Source organism: Juglans regia, chromosome 10, assembly GCF_001411555.2.
Source record: "Juglans regia cultivar Chandler chromosome 10, Walnut 2.0, whole genome shotgun sequence".
Classification (NCBI taxonomy): domain Eukaryota; kingdom Viridiplantae; phylum Streptophyta; class Magnoliopsida; order Fagales; family Juglandaceae; genus Juglans; species Juglans regia.
Genome location: NC_049910.1, coordinates 22407756 through 22421241, shown reverse-complemented (window position 1 = coordinate 22421241; position 13486 = coordinate 22407756). Strand labels below are relative to the sequence as shown.

Sequence of the window (13486 nt, the reverse complement as noted above, 5' to 3'; positions counted from 1 at the left end):
CCTGCACATGGTAGTCGTGCTCTAACTGTTTTGAGATTGTGCATACTGACGTTTGGGGTGTGAGTCCTATTATTTCTCATGGTCAGTATCGTTATTTTGTGACGTTTATAGATGATTATAGTCGATTCACCTGGATATATTTTCTCCGTTCTAAAGCTGACGTGTTTTCTGTCTTTCAAAAATTTGTTGCGCTTGTTGAGACACAGTTCAATACTTGTATCAAAACTTTACGCTCCGACTCAGGGGGGGAGTAAATGTCTCATTCTTTTCAAAATTTTCTTCAGCAAAAGGGGATCATTTCTCAGCGTTCTTGTCCATATACTCCTCAACAAAATGGAGTCGCTGAGCGTAAAAATCGTCATCTCTTAGATGTCGTCCGTACTTTATTGATTGATTCTTTTGTACCTTCTAAGTTTTGGGTAGAAGCTTTATCTACTACTGTCTATTTGATCAATCGTTTGCCTACTACTACTTTAGATTATGATTCTCCAAATTTTCGATTATTTGGCATATCTCCTGAGTATCAATCCTTTCATACCTTTGGGTGTGTTTGTTTTGTTCATCTGCCACCTGTTGAGTGTCACAAGCTTGCTGCACAGTCTGTCATGTGTGCCTTTATGGGATATAGTCCCACTCAGAAAGGATTTATTTGTTATGATGCTCATGCAAATAAATCCCGAATCTCACAGAATGTGATTTTCTTCAAAAATCAATATTTCTTTCAGTCTCAGGTTATTTCTAATCCTCCTATTACTCTTCTTCCTGCTTTTGATGATGTGTCTTCTTATATTAAGCGATTTCAGCCAGGTATGGTGTATCATCGACGTCTTACCCCTTCTTCAACGCCCCTTCCAGACACTGATCCGTCACCTGATTCTACGATTCCTATACCTCGGCAGTCCACTCGGGTTACACATCCACCAGATAGGTATGGTTTTCCTCACACCTCGCTTACTGCCACTCTAGACACTATTTATGTTCCTCACTCTTATACTCAGGCATCCACCCAAGCGTGTTGGCAGCAGGCCATGCAAGAGGAAATCCAAGCTCTTCAAGACAATCACACTTGGGACCTTATAATTTGTCCCTCTAATGTCAAACCTATTGGTTGTAAATGGGTATACTCAGTCAAGTTTCGAGCTGATGGCTCACTGGACAGATATAAGGCCCGTCTCGTGGTTCTTGGGAATCGATAGGAGTATGGTATTGATTATGAAGAAACATTTGCACCTGTTGCAAAAATGACTACTGTGCGGACTATCTTGGCACTTGCTGCCTCGCAAGGGTGGTTTCTTCGTCAGATGGATGTAAAGAATGCTTTTCTACATGGAGATTTGAAGGAAGAAATCTATATGTCTCCACCTCCCGACATGTTTGCCACACCTTCCTCAGAAGTTTGTCGGCTACGCCGATCCTTGTATGGACTGAAACAGGCTCCGAGTACATGGTTTGACAAATTTCGCTCTAACCTGCTTGCTTTTCACTTTGCTCAGAGTCAGTTTGATTCTTCTCTTTTTCTTCGCAAGACTTCTGCAAGAATCGTATTGCTTCTCGTATATGTTGATGACATTGTGATCACTGGCTCCGATACTGAGTTAATTAAGCAATTACAACAGCATCTCAAGGCCTCTTTTCACATGAAAGATCTTGGTCCCCTACAATATTTTCTTGGCCTTGAGGTACAACTTACTCCAACTGGTATGTTGTTACACCAGCACAAATACACGCAGGATGTTATTTCATTGGGTGATCGCCAATCGGGTAACTCTTTTTTTACTCCCTTGGAGGTAAATCTTAAGCTTCGTCAAGAAAAAGGGATGCTTCTATCAGATCCATCCTTGTATCGGCAGCTTGTTGGGAGTTTGAACTACTTGACGATTACTCGTCCTGACATTTCTTTTGCTGTACAGCAAGTTAGTCAATTTATGCAGGCTCCCCGACATCTTCATTTAGCTGTTGTTCGTCGCATTCTCCGATATCTGAAGGGCACCTCTACACGCAGATTGTTCTTTCCTAAAGAATCTTCCTTACAGTTGGTGGGATATAGTGATGCTGATTGAGCCGGATGTGCAGATACTCGTCGCTCTGTTACTAGCTGGTGTATGTTCTTAGGCAATGCACTCATTTCTTGGAAGAGTAAGAAGCAAGACAGAGTTTCCAAGTCCTCTACTGAGTCTGAGTATCATGCTATGTCTTCCGCATGCTCTGAGATCACATGGCTTCGTGGATTATTGGGTGAACTTGGTTTTCCTCAGCAACATCCCACTCCTCTTCATGCTGATAATACCAGTGCTATTCAGATCGCCGCTAATCCAGTCTTCCATGAGTGTACGAAACATATCGAAGTCAATTGCCATTCTATACGTGAATCCTTTGACAAACATGTGATTACACTCCCTCACATTTCCACTGAACGTCAAACTGCAGACATATTCACTAAAGCTCTTTCTCGGCATCAGCATCAGTTCTTGGTTGACAAATTGATACTTCTTGATCCACCAGCATCAATTTGAGGGGGGATGTTACAGAGCTACTTTATAGAGATACTTTTATGCTTTCTATATCTAGATAGTATATCAGATAAATAGATAACGTGTACAGTAAATAGACTCTTCATGTACCGTAAATAGACTTAACGTGTAAATAGCAGCTAACGTGTATAGTAAAACCAGCAGCAATTAAGCGCTGGCTTCAATGCTTGGTTGTAACCCTTTTCTATATAAATGAAGGAAAACAATAGAAAGAGGTATTCAGACCAATATTGACAACTAGTTGGAATGCATAATCTATCCTACTGAGAAGCTGAACAATCCTAGTAATGATCATAAATTCCAAATATTTGTCATTAATACTATAGACAGCATCTAGTTCCTTAGAAATAAGGTTGTTCATGATTCCCTGGCCCCGGATCCCTGGCCCCAGATATTGATACCTTTATTTTTGGCACTCTAAAGATTTATAAGGAACACTATAATGCATGGGGCAATAAACAAGTGAATGAGAGCCACAATTGGAAAGCTACACACAGAGGACATTACATATTATTCTTGATGTAGTTGTAAGAAATACAGGAACTACAACAATAACAATCTGCAGATCAGAAGATGGTACTCCAATTTTTGTTATCACAAAGCACATCGAAAGCTAGAATCCAAATCAAGGCGAGGCCACAGCAATGTACATCGGTCTAGAAGATATACAGGCCAAACAAATCAAGAAAGTAGTCATTGCAGACGATTCTCTAGTGGTGTTGCAAGCTATAACTGACCCTGAAAATATCTCAGAATGGAAGTGTACATTTACGAATAACCATATTTATATTGGCTCATCGATAGGTGAAATTATACACTTTGGAGTTGGCCCAAATCTGACAGTCGACACCCACCATCATTTAAATAAAACAAAAAAACAAATATTAAGTTTTGATTGTGCCCCATTTGAAGGGTGTAAAAGCCCCATTTACGCCGCATCCTATTTTAAGATAAATCCAGTAATTTTTGTTAGCAACCTTAAGTAAGCAACATTGTAACAAACAATAAATAATAATAATAATAATAATAAATAAAAATAAAATAAAAAAACATGACCACTAACCAAATGGTACGGTTCTCTTTGATCAAATAGAATATAAGAGCTGCAAAATTGGGATGATTGAGTCCTTTCTCTCAGCAAACAATTTCAGTGTCATTTGTATAACCCTTGTTCGGTTTTGGAACTTTAAATATCAACTGCAAAGTTTTCCTGTCGCAGTGGGAATTGCTAAACGAATTCCATCAAGTTCGGGTTTTGCAATCACTTGACAACCAAGACGAGACCTGAAAGATCCAGAACATAGATTTAAATCTTAGCAAGTCGCTTAAACAAAAAGAAAAAAACTAGAAAAAAAAAATCAAAATAAAAATAGCATTTAATCTGGCATAGGGCATCATGAAAAATCATTCGTGTAAAAGGAACCCACGTTTCAGAAAGGCCGAAGGCCAGATCCAGCATGTCATTTTCCTCATCCGTAGGGTCTTCTAACTTATTGTAGTACTCCGTGTCCTACCATAAATACGATTCGATGGCTAGCCACTCAAATTTCAACTGTACAAAATGTTGGACTAAACACATGAAATTCCAAAAGTATACTTGCTTTGATACAAATAGCCAAAATCATACCATAACAATCACGTGACACGTTGAACAGGCAAGCGAGCCTTCACATGCTCCTGTTAAGACAAGACATTGAAAGCAGAGCATGAGGTTTTATAATGATGATCAAAGAAAACAAGTTCTTCCACAAGGAAAAGATTTATCCATCAATTCTCTGCCCGAAAGAAGAACTTCGGTCTCCCAAGAAAAACAAAGCATAATAAAGGGAAGGGGAGAGCAGGAGGCAGCCCCATGTTACAGTTAAAATGGTCCATCAAGAGCTGTGTCCAAAAATGCCCTATTTATGAGAAATGAATTTCAGCAAAACCATTTCTCTAGATGGCATTAATCATAGGAGAACAAAGTACAAGCTAAGGTAAAGGTTCAAAACACGACTAAATAAACATCAGAATCTTTGCCTTCAAGTTCCATATCATTTTCAAGAGCAGCTTCTAACATGGACATTCCAAGGGGGACCATAATCTGCTTTTCCTCTCCCTCCTTGTCAACAAATGTGACAGATATCCTGAAAAAATAAAGCATCCAGTTAAAAAGAATTGCTAATCTTGATTGAGGATTGTAATCTCGCATTACCTTGGAGGAAAAAGTTATTACCTTTTATAATGATTTCAAAGGACTCCAATTGTAATATTAATTAGTCTTTTAAAAGTATAAGGGTTTGACAACACAAGTAGATCACATCCAGTCAGTTGCAGGAGTTTCTGGAAGAACAGGATGCATCTGGTTATTCTCAGGAACTTGAAGAAATACAGATAAGGCCTAACCCAATCCCCTTCTAGCTAGAGCATATTAGAGTTTTATTCAAACGAAACAAGTCCTAAATCAAGCCCCAATCTGCTGCACCTCTAGAGAATTAAGCCTCCTTCCCGCCACTCCCTAATAGGACGCATCATTTTCTGGGTCTTAAATGATATTTTATAGTTTTTTATTTCATTATAAAAGCTTGCTTTTTGCACTTTAAGCTCACACAAAAAGCCCCAAAAAGCCCCAAAAAGCGCTTAACATGCTTTTGTAAATGTGCTTCTCTTTTAATAAACGAAGCGCTTTGGCCTTGGCACTTTGCACTTTAAGTGCACTTTTAACAACACTGGTATGTTTGAATTAGGAAATTGTGGAGAATTTAGAAAAATCATTTTCTGGGTCTTGAAATGATATTTTATAGTTTTTTATTTCATTATAAAAGCTTGCTTTCTGCACTTTAAGCTCACACAAAAAGCCCCAAAAAGCGCTTAACATGCTTTTGTAAATGTGCTTCACTTTTGATAAACGAAGCGCTTTGGCCTTGGCACTTTGCACTTTAAGTGCACTTTTAACAACACTGGTATGTTTGAATTAGGAAATTGTGGAGAATTTAGAAAACTTTGGCAATGTATTTTGTTAGGTTTTGTGAAAGTTTTAAGAATTTTTTTAACAGAAATTTGTTAAGATATGATTTGTATTGGGGTTGGTGAAGAGTGGGTAAGAAGATTTGAAAATTTGCTTGAATATAACTTTTTAACAGTTGTCTTTTTTTGTTGTTGTAAAAGTCGTTCTGATTTTGTGCTTTTTATTTTTTTCACTGAAATCTAGGCAAATGATTGGATTAAAAGTACTTTAGAGCTATAGATTTTTTTGTTTTAGATTTAAGGATGGTTGGATTAGATGAAAAGTGTTTTATTTTGTGTGAAAATTTGGAAAAGTTGTAATGATTAGATTAGATGAGATGAGATAAGATGAAAATGATTGTGAAAACAAACGAGGCCTAGGTCATCTATTTATTAGACTCGTTAATAATATCACACTAAATTATTCACCACTAGGGTACAATATAAATTCATGGGACAATTGTAAACATGAAATTCTTCCAGTCAATTTTATACAAACAGAACTTACTTTTTGTTCTCTTCACTCTCTACCTCAGATGCAGTGTCAGCAGTAATGGTAGAGAAATGATGATGCTTCTGAAATAAGGCTCCCTGGAACATGTTTGTTTCTGTTTTCCGTCCAAACTATTTCATGGAACAGGAAAATTATGAGTACAAAACATCTCCTCTCAACTGAAAGTGTAATTTTGTTGAAAAGCAAGTTTATTCCAAAAACTATGGAAACAGGAATGGATAATTGCAAATTATGGGAATTCCCTAGATTTTATCAACGGATCCCCAAATTAAGATAGGAGATTCTTCGGTAGAAATTGGAGATTTTGCCCATTTATTTAACATTGAAATTATCCACACTCATTTACATAGCTATGGAAAAGTTATCCCCATTCATATAAAATCGTATTGCAAGGTTCACTTTCAACCCGATGCTGCTTCAAAGCATAGTAGGAGTGCCCTCAGTGCCTGCAATTGGTTTTGTTTCTGCCTCACAGAATATAAGCGTACCATCTCCAAATAACAAATGATAAATGTTTATAATACCTCTAGAGGGGTCACCAACCAAGAATCTAGCCATGAAACCACTACAAACCAACGGCGAAGTCATTCTACTCAGTGCCTCCATAACAATGACAAAACGGAGAGGGGACAGTGGATCCCCTTGTCTCAGACTTTGAGAACTGTTGAAGAAGCTAATTGGACTACCATTTACTAGCACAAAGAATCTCGCTATTGATATGCACCATCTAATCCACAAGCACCATCTCTCCACAAGCACATACCTCCCAAGAAAGTAAACTAGGAAATCCCAATTAACATGATCATATGCCTTCTCCATATATAACTTACATAAGATCCCCTAGTTACCAGATTTTTGTCTGCTATCTAGACGCTCATTGGCAATGAGGACTGAGGCATCGTTTGGAACTTGGACTAACTGAGTTCAATCTAATTTTAAGCTGAGTTTAACATTCAAACACTCAACTCTCAAATCACTAAACTCATCTCAACTCAAAACCTCTTTACACATGGGACCCACAACCTTTTTCAACTCAACACCTCTTTACATGCTGGACCCACAACCTTTTTCAACTTCCCAACACATCTAAATTCATCTTAGGTTGGCCCCACAAAATTTACTCTACCATCTCAATCCACTACTATTCATAAATAACTCAACTCATCTCAAATAAGTTCAACATCCAAACGGGGCCTGAATCTAGGATTTGCCTTCCTCATACAAATGTGTTTTGGGGCTTTGTTATAATCTTCCCCCCAACACCTCCTCTAAACGGTTTGCAAGCACCTTAGAGATGATCTTTTACACCCCCACTCACAAGACTAATGGGCCGAAAATCTTTGACATCTGATGCTCCAATCTACTTAGGAATTAGTGTTATGAATGTGGCGTTAAGGCTGTTTTCAAATTTTCCAGCCATGAACAGCTCCTGAAACACCTTCATTAAGTCATTCTCCACCACTTCCCAACAAGTTTGAAAGAATCCCATAGAAAATCCATCCGGCCCAGGTGCTTTGTCTTTGGCCATTTTCCTCACCACATCATGAACCTCAATCTCCTCGAAAGGCCTCTCTAACCTCAAGACATCCTGTGGGTCAATAGAATCGAAAGCTAAACCATCAAGCTTGGACCGCCACCCCATTTGTTCTATAAGCAAATGTTCAAAAAAACCCAATAACATGATCTCTAATTATAGGGGCCTTGGTACATGTTGCACCCTCTATATTCAGCATCTCTATGTCTTGTTTCTCTTGTGAGAATTGGTCATTCTATGAAAGAATTTTGTACTTCGATCCCCTTCTTTCAACCACAAAACTCTAGATTTTTGGCACCACAAAATCTCTTCCAACAATATAACCCCCTCTAATTCAGTACCCACCTCAGACTTTCGAGAAATTTCTTCCAAGGAAAGAACCCAGCCCTCCTATGTCCTCTCTAGCTCCTGAAGGTCTTCCAATATGGACTTCTTTCGTTCCCCTATATTTCCAAAAGAGTTTGTGTTCCAAGTCTTCAAGTCATTTTTTAAAGCTTTCAGTTTACCTGCAAGAATGAAACTAGGGTTTCCATCAAACTACTATGAGGACCACCATTGTTGAACCCTATCCACAAAACCTTCAGTCTTCAGCCACATATTTTCGAATTTAAAATACTGACGCCCTCCTTGGATACCACCACAATCAAGCAAAATAGGAAAATGATCCGAGCACAGACGAGAGAGCTTCCTTTGACATACTTTCATATACTAAGCTTCCCAAATCTTGACCATGTATGATTATTTGACCACGTGAATGCCCCTCCCATGAGAGGGATGTCGACCAGATTAAGGGCAGGTTTGGGGGGTGGGATGAGACACAAAATTCTTATCTCATCTCATCTCATCATTACACCTTTTTCAAATCTTCATACAAAATATAATAAACAATTCAACTTTTTCAAATCCCAATTCAACTTTTTCAAATCCCAATACAATAATAATATCAAAACATAATATTTTAAACATTAAAACAAAACACAAAATTCTCATCTCATCCCCAAACCTGCCCTAAGTCAAAAATAAATTCTGAAAATTCTGTCATTGCTGGTAGCATTCTAATATCTCCCGAGTGTTCACTTGAAAATCTTAGAACATTAAAGTCACCACCTATACACCATGGTAATTCCTACCAACTAAATACTCCAACTAATTCTTCCCATAACATACTTCTATTGCTGTCCAAGTTTGGCCCATACATACCAGCAAAGGCCCACATAAAGTTATCTTCCACACTTCTAAAAGAACATGTCATTGTGTACTCCTCTATAAAGTCCTACATTCTCTCCACCACTTTTCTATCCCACATCACTAATACACCTCTCAAAGCCCCATCAGCTACAAGAGAATATACTTCTAACAATTCTTCTTGTAACATATTTCAATTTGGTTTCCTGTAAGCATATGATGTCCGCCCTCTACTCACGAAGCAAATTTTTTATACGAATATGTATATTTGCCTCGTTAAGCCCTCAGACATTCCAAGAAACAATTTTAGGCTTCATAAAACAGGTGATATTTCATTCCCTTTAGATCTCTCACGACTTGCACTACCCTCATAATTAAGAGACCAAGTTAGCCTCCTTAGCTCCCTCTGTTTTTTAGAATTTGATTTTTTAGGATCAACATGACCAGCTTCAATGGCTGTAAGCAGTGCCATAAATTACTCCTCAAAACCTTCATACTCCATTCCTACACAATATTGAATTTCCTTTAACTTCTGCAGAACCCAATTCGAAACATTAGACTGATTTGGAAGAATACAGTTAAGAGGAAAGGGTTTCCCCCTCCCTATTAGCCCACTGCGAAACTAGCGGCATCCTCAGCTCACCCTCCTTAGAAAAATTCTCATACTCCCATTCTGAAGGACCTTGTATCTGTATAAGGCTCTTAGAAGACCCTTCATTTGCACCCACGTCCCTTACTTCCTCTAAAAATAGGTCTCGGGTATCATCCATATCATCCATTTGCTACGCAGCCTTCGCAGGAGAGGATGTCGTCGTCAGAGGGGTGGCAGCCTCTTCCTTGTCGCTTGTCGACATTATGTTAGGGAACCCGGTCTTGTCCCTAACACTAAGGGTCTAAGGCTAGTCTTGGTGATGATGGTGACCAAGTGTTCGTGCCACTTGCTTGTCCCTTTCACAAAAGGATGGTGTTTGAGTGATGGGATGATGGTGTATTTGGATAGGCTAAGTGTTTAGGCTAAGGCAAATCAATGTGGGTGACTAGACTTGTTCTTGAGTGAAGTGTCAAGATGATGGAGGCTAGGGTTGAATGAATGAGATGAGGTTAGGGTTCATGGGCTATGGTGGGATTAGGGTTGGTGTGGTCTTGGAAGATTGACTTAGGATTATGAGTGTTTGATGCAATAGGAATGGCTAAAGGGTTACCCTTGATGTTTGGGTCACTTGGATGGTGATTAGGGTAGGTAAGATGAAGTGTAGCTAGGGTTTTATGAGGTGGCTAGGATGGATTTCGAGATTGACTTAGAGTTGGAGTTTAGGATGATGCTAGGGTTTGGGAATGAGTTGGAAGAGTGAGGCTAGGGTTTGGTTGGCTTGGGAATGGTTATGGAAAGTTTGTAAGATGGAAGAAATCTTTGAGTGAAGAGGGAAGTTTGAATTTGAATTGGGATTGAATTCAAATTCAAATCTGAATTTGAATTTTGAATTGGAATATGGTAAGAGGATGGAGATAATTTTGGGATATGATTGGAGTGAATCAAGTTTCTTAAAATTAAAGAAGTTGACTCAAGATGGACTCTTGATGGATGGCTAGGTCAATGGATATGGATGATGGAGGCAAGACTCCTAAAAAGAATGGGTTTCCTTATGGAGCCTTGAGGTGGGCGGCTAGGGTTTGATGGAGGGAATGCTTATGATGGCCGAATATGGTAAGTGGGTGGTGTGGCTCTAGGTCAAGTCCAAATAAGGCAAGTGATTGCCGAAATGGGACTTTGCACCAAGGGGAAAGTGTGTCTCTGCTAGGGCAACAAAGATGAAGTAAACACTTTATGGAAAGTGGACTAGGGCAAAAGTGTTGGATATGGTAAGTAGGGCAACACTAGGGTTGGCCGAATGGTATGTGTGGGAAGTGGGACTATGAGGGTTTCGGCTAGGGCAAAGTGTATGGATGAGACAATTTATGGTAAGTGGACTAACTTATGGAAATGATGACAAACACTATGGTGGTCGAGTATATGGAATGGAATGGATTGGAAGAGCAAAAATAAGATGAACACTATGAACAACTCAAGAGCAATGCACATAAAATAATAAAATCAAAGATAGAAAATGGAAGACACGAGATGGAATGGAAAATACTCATAAGATTAATGATTCTTTAAGGATTCACGAATTGCACCCTAAAGATGAAATGAACAAGATAGATAGATTGAACCACACCTATTCACGAATTGCACCCTAAGGTTATTTTGGAGTTCTCTAGCCTTGTCCTCACATGGCTAGGGGCTTAGCCATGGGCCACAAAACATGGATCTCTATCACATTATCTGGATCAGATGCGCCGGAGATCCAGCACCTAGGTACTCATTGGCATTATCTGGCTCAGAAGAGCCGTCAGGTACCCTTGCAGAGGCCTCTGTTGTCACCTCTCCCACTGTCACCTTCACCATCACAAAACAAACAACTAATACCAGAATGCCCAACTAACAGAAAATATGAAAAGAAAATGGAACGCGAGAAGGAACAGAGGAAGGGGGTTATTATTGAAATATATGTTAAGAGTTTTATTAATAAAGTTCTAGAATAATTTGATGTTTTTGGAAGCTTCTTATACCTAGCTCACAAAACCAGAATTATAAATAAACTGCCTCGAAACAAAGTTCTAGAATATTTTGATGTTGATGAGCCATTGCCCAATTGTAAATGATCCATCACTAAAGCTTCCTTGGATGAGCAAACCTGAGTTCTAAATAAACTGCCTCAAGGGTCTTGATCGCCAAAACAGACACTTGTCGAACATTTATCCTTGAGCCGTTGCTCACCACATATCTACTAAAACTTGAGAACTCTCCCCAACCCCTTGGGATGCTCTTCCAAAATCTCACTTCAAATGTCTCATTTACTTCCTCTGAACATCATCCACACCACAAAAATAATAAATTTTGCATTGACCAGCATCCTCCAAGGACTCTCGATCTCGACAGTATACCTCCATAATTACTTCCTTTAAAGGGTTTGACTAACTATAATTAAGTAGACCCCTACCCTCCCTAAACTATGATTTACAATAAAGTTGCTTCATTCGAGCTTATAGAAAGTTCAAGATAAAGGAATTTCCTTGCACACAAACGGGAAAAAGACAACCACTTACAAATGATAACTAGAATGTAAAACTGCGTGAGTACAATTTCAGGAACCACTGTAATCCAAACACAAATATTCTGGTGGACAAGACTGCTAAGAAATTTATATTTAGATGAAAACAAGGGGCACAATAACTAATAAACTAGTGTAAAAATCCAGAAAACCACCACCAGGTTTCCAATTCTATAAAATATATATATATATATATCTAATGTCACCACAAAATAAAGAAGGGCAAAAGGAATAATCAACCACTCCACTCAATGATCACACTGTCCTCCATCTAAGCCCGTATTAGAAGCCATGACTAATAAGAGGTCATCCAGACAGATCCTCATATGTTCTATGACTGGCATTTATATAAAATAATTTAAAAAAGTGAAAGCAGTGACATATCGAATTTAACTACTGAAGATTCCAGGTATGACAGTCTGATTCAATTAAAGACCCCATCGCTTAGAGTAAGCATCCAACATCCACAGAACCAAGAACGGTGTCATCTATGTTAAGTGAGCGGTGAATACAACTCCCTTAACATTCCATTTAGATCGTTGCATCTATGGTGTTTATTCTTTGAACTCTTTGAACACTTTGGTGACTAATTCTACACGCACTTATTGATCAGAAAAGGGAATGAAAAGCATAGACAATGATGTTGCTTCAAAAAGCAACTGATAAATAAGAAGCTTTTGGAGATACTGACAAGTGGTTTCAAATATTGGCTGTAAGGCCTTTGAACATGTCCTGCTCTTATAATGGGTGCAGATTCTCCTGCCAAAAAGAACCCACAATTCAGAATCAAAGATAATATATCAAAATTACTCGTGTTGCTGTGAGTAACTTCATGTATTTTAAAATTTAAATTGTAGATTTCGCTATAGAAACATCAATAGACCTCTTGAGAGCTCTTTGAGAATCCAATCACCAACTCGTCTTGAAAGTTTAGGAACTGACATAATCATTGCGGCAAGCTAAACACGGGTGAACTGTGAAATTCAAATGAACTTTCGACTTAATGGTAATAAATCACTAAAAATAACGAAAGTATATTCCAATAAACATATACCTATCAAACTACTGAGCATTACATTAGAGAAAGGAAAGAAAGGTACGCAGTTGAGAGCGATATAACGGAAATTAAAAGGTACCGAGAAAGCATTAGAAGCGTCAAATACAGAAACAGAATGGGAAATGAAGGCAAAAGCAACGAACCTCAAATCTCAGTGTTCTGATTACGAAACAGATAGCCGAGGGCCTGAAATTGGGCCGCCGAAGAAGAAGAGGAAGAAGAAGAGGGTCCTGTTCGTGAGGCGCGTCGAAGCATCCAAAAAAATTAAAATAAAATAAAAAGTTAATTGTAATTTGTAAATTCAATATTTCAATTTTCTATAATAGGATATCTCCATTTTGAGAAGAGATGTTAAAGAAATTTTATAAAAATAAATTTATAAATTAATACTAACTTATATGAAACATTAAATCTATCTTATAATTTGATAAATTATATCAAGTCACATCAATTTATATAATCAGAATCGTTTTGGAGCGGTCGGTCTACTATTCACCTATAAACAGCCCCCAATTAAATTTTGACACC

General features: G+C 38.3%; 1 pseudogene; it reads right to left on the bottom strand.

Annotated features, from left to right (window-relative positions):
* Positions 1-3153: 3153 nt before the first annotated feature.
* Positions 3154-13204, bottom strand: LOC108999072 (annotated as a pseudogene).
* Between the last annotated feature and the right edge of the window lie 282 nt (positions 13205-13486).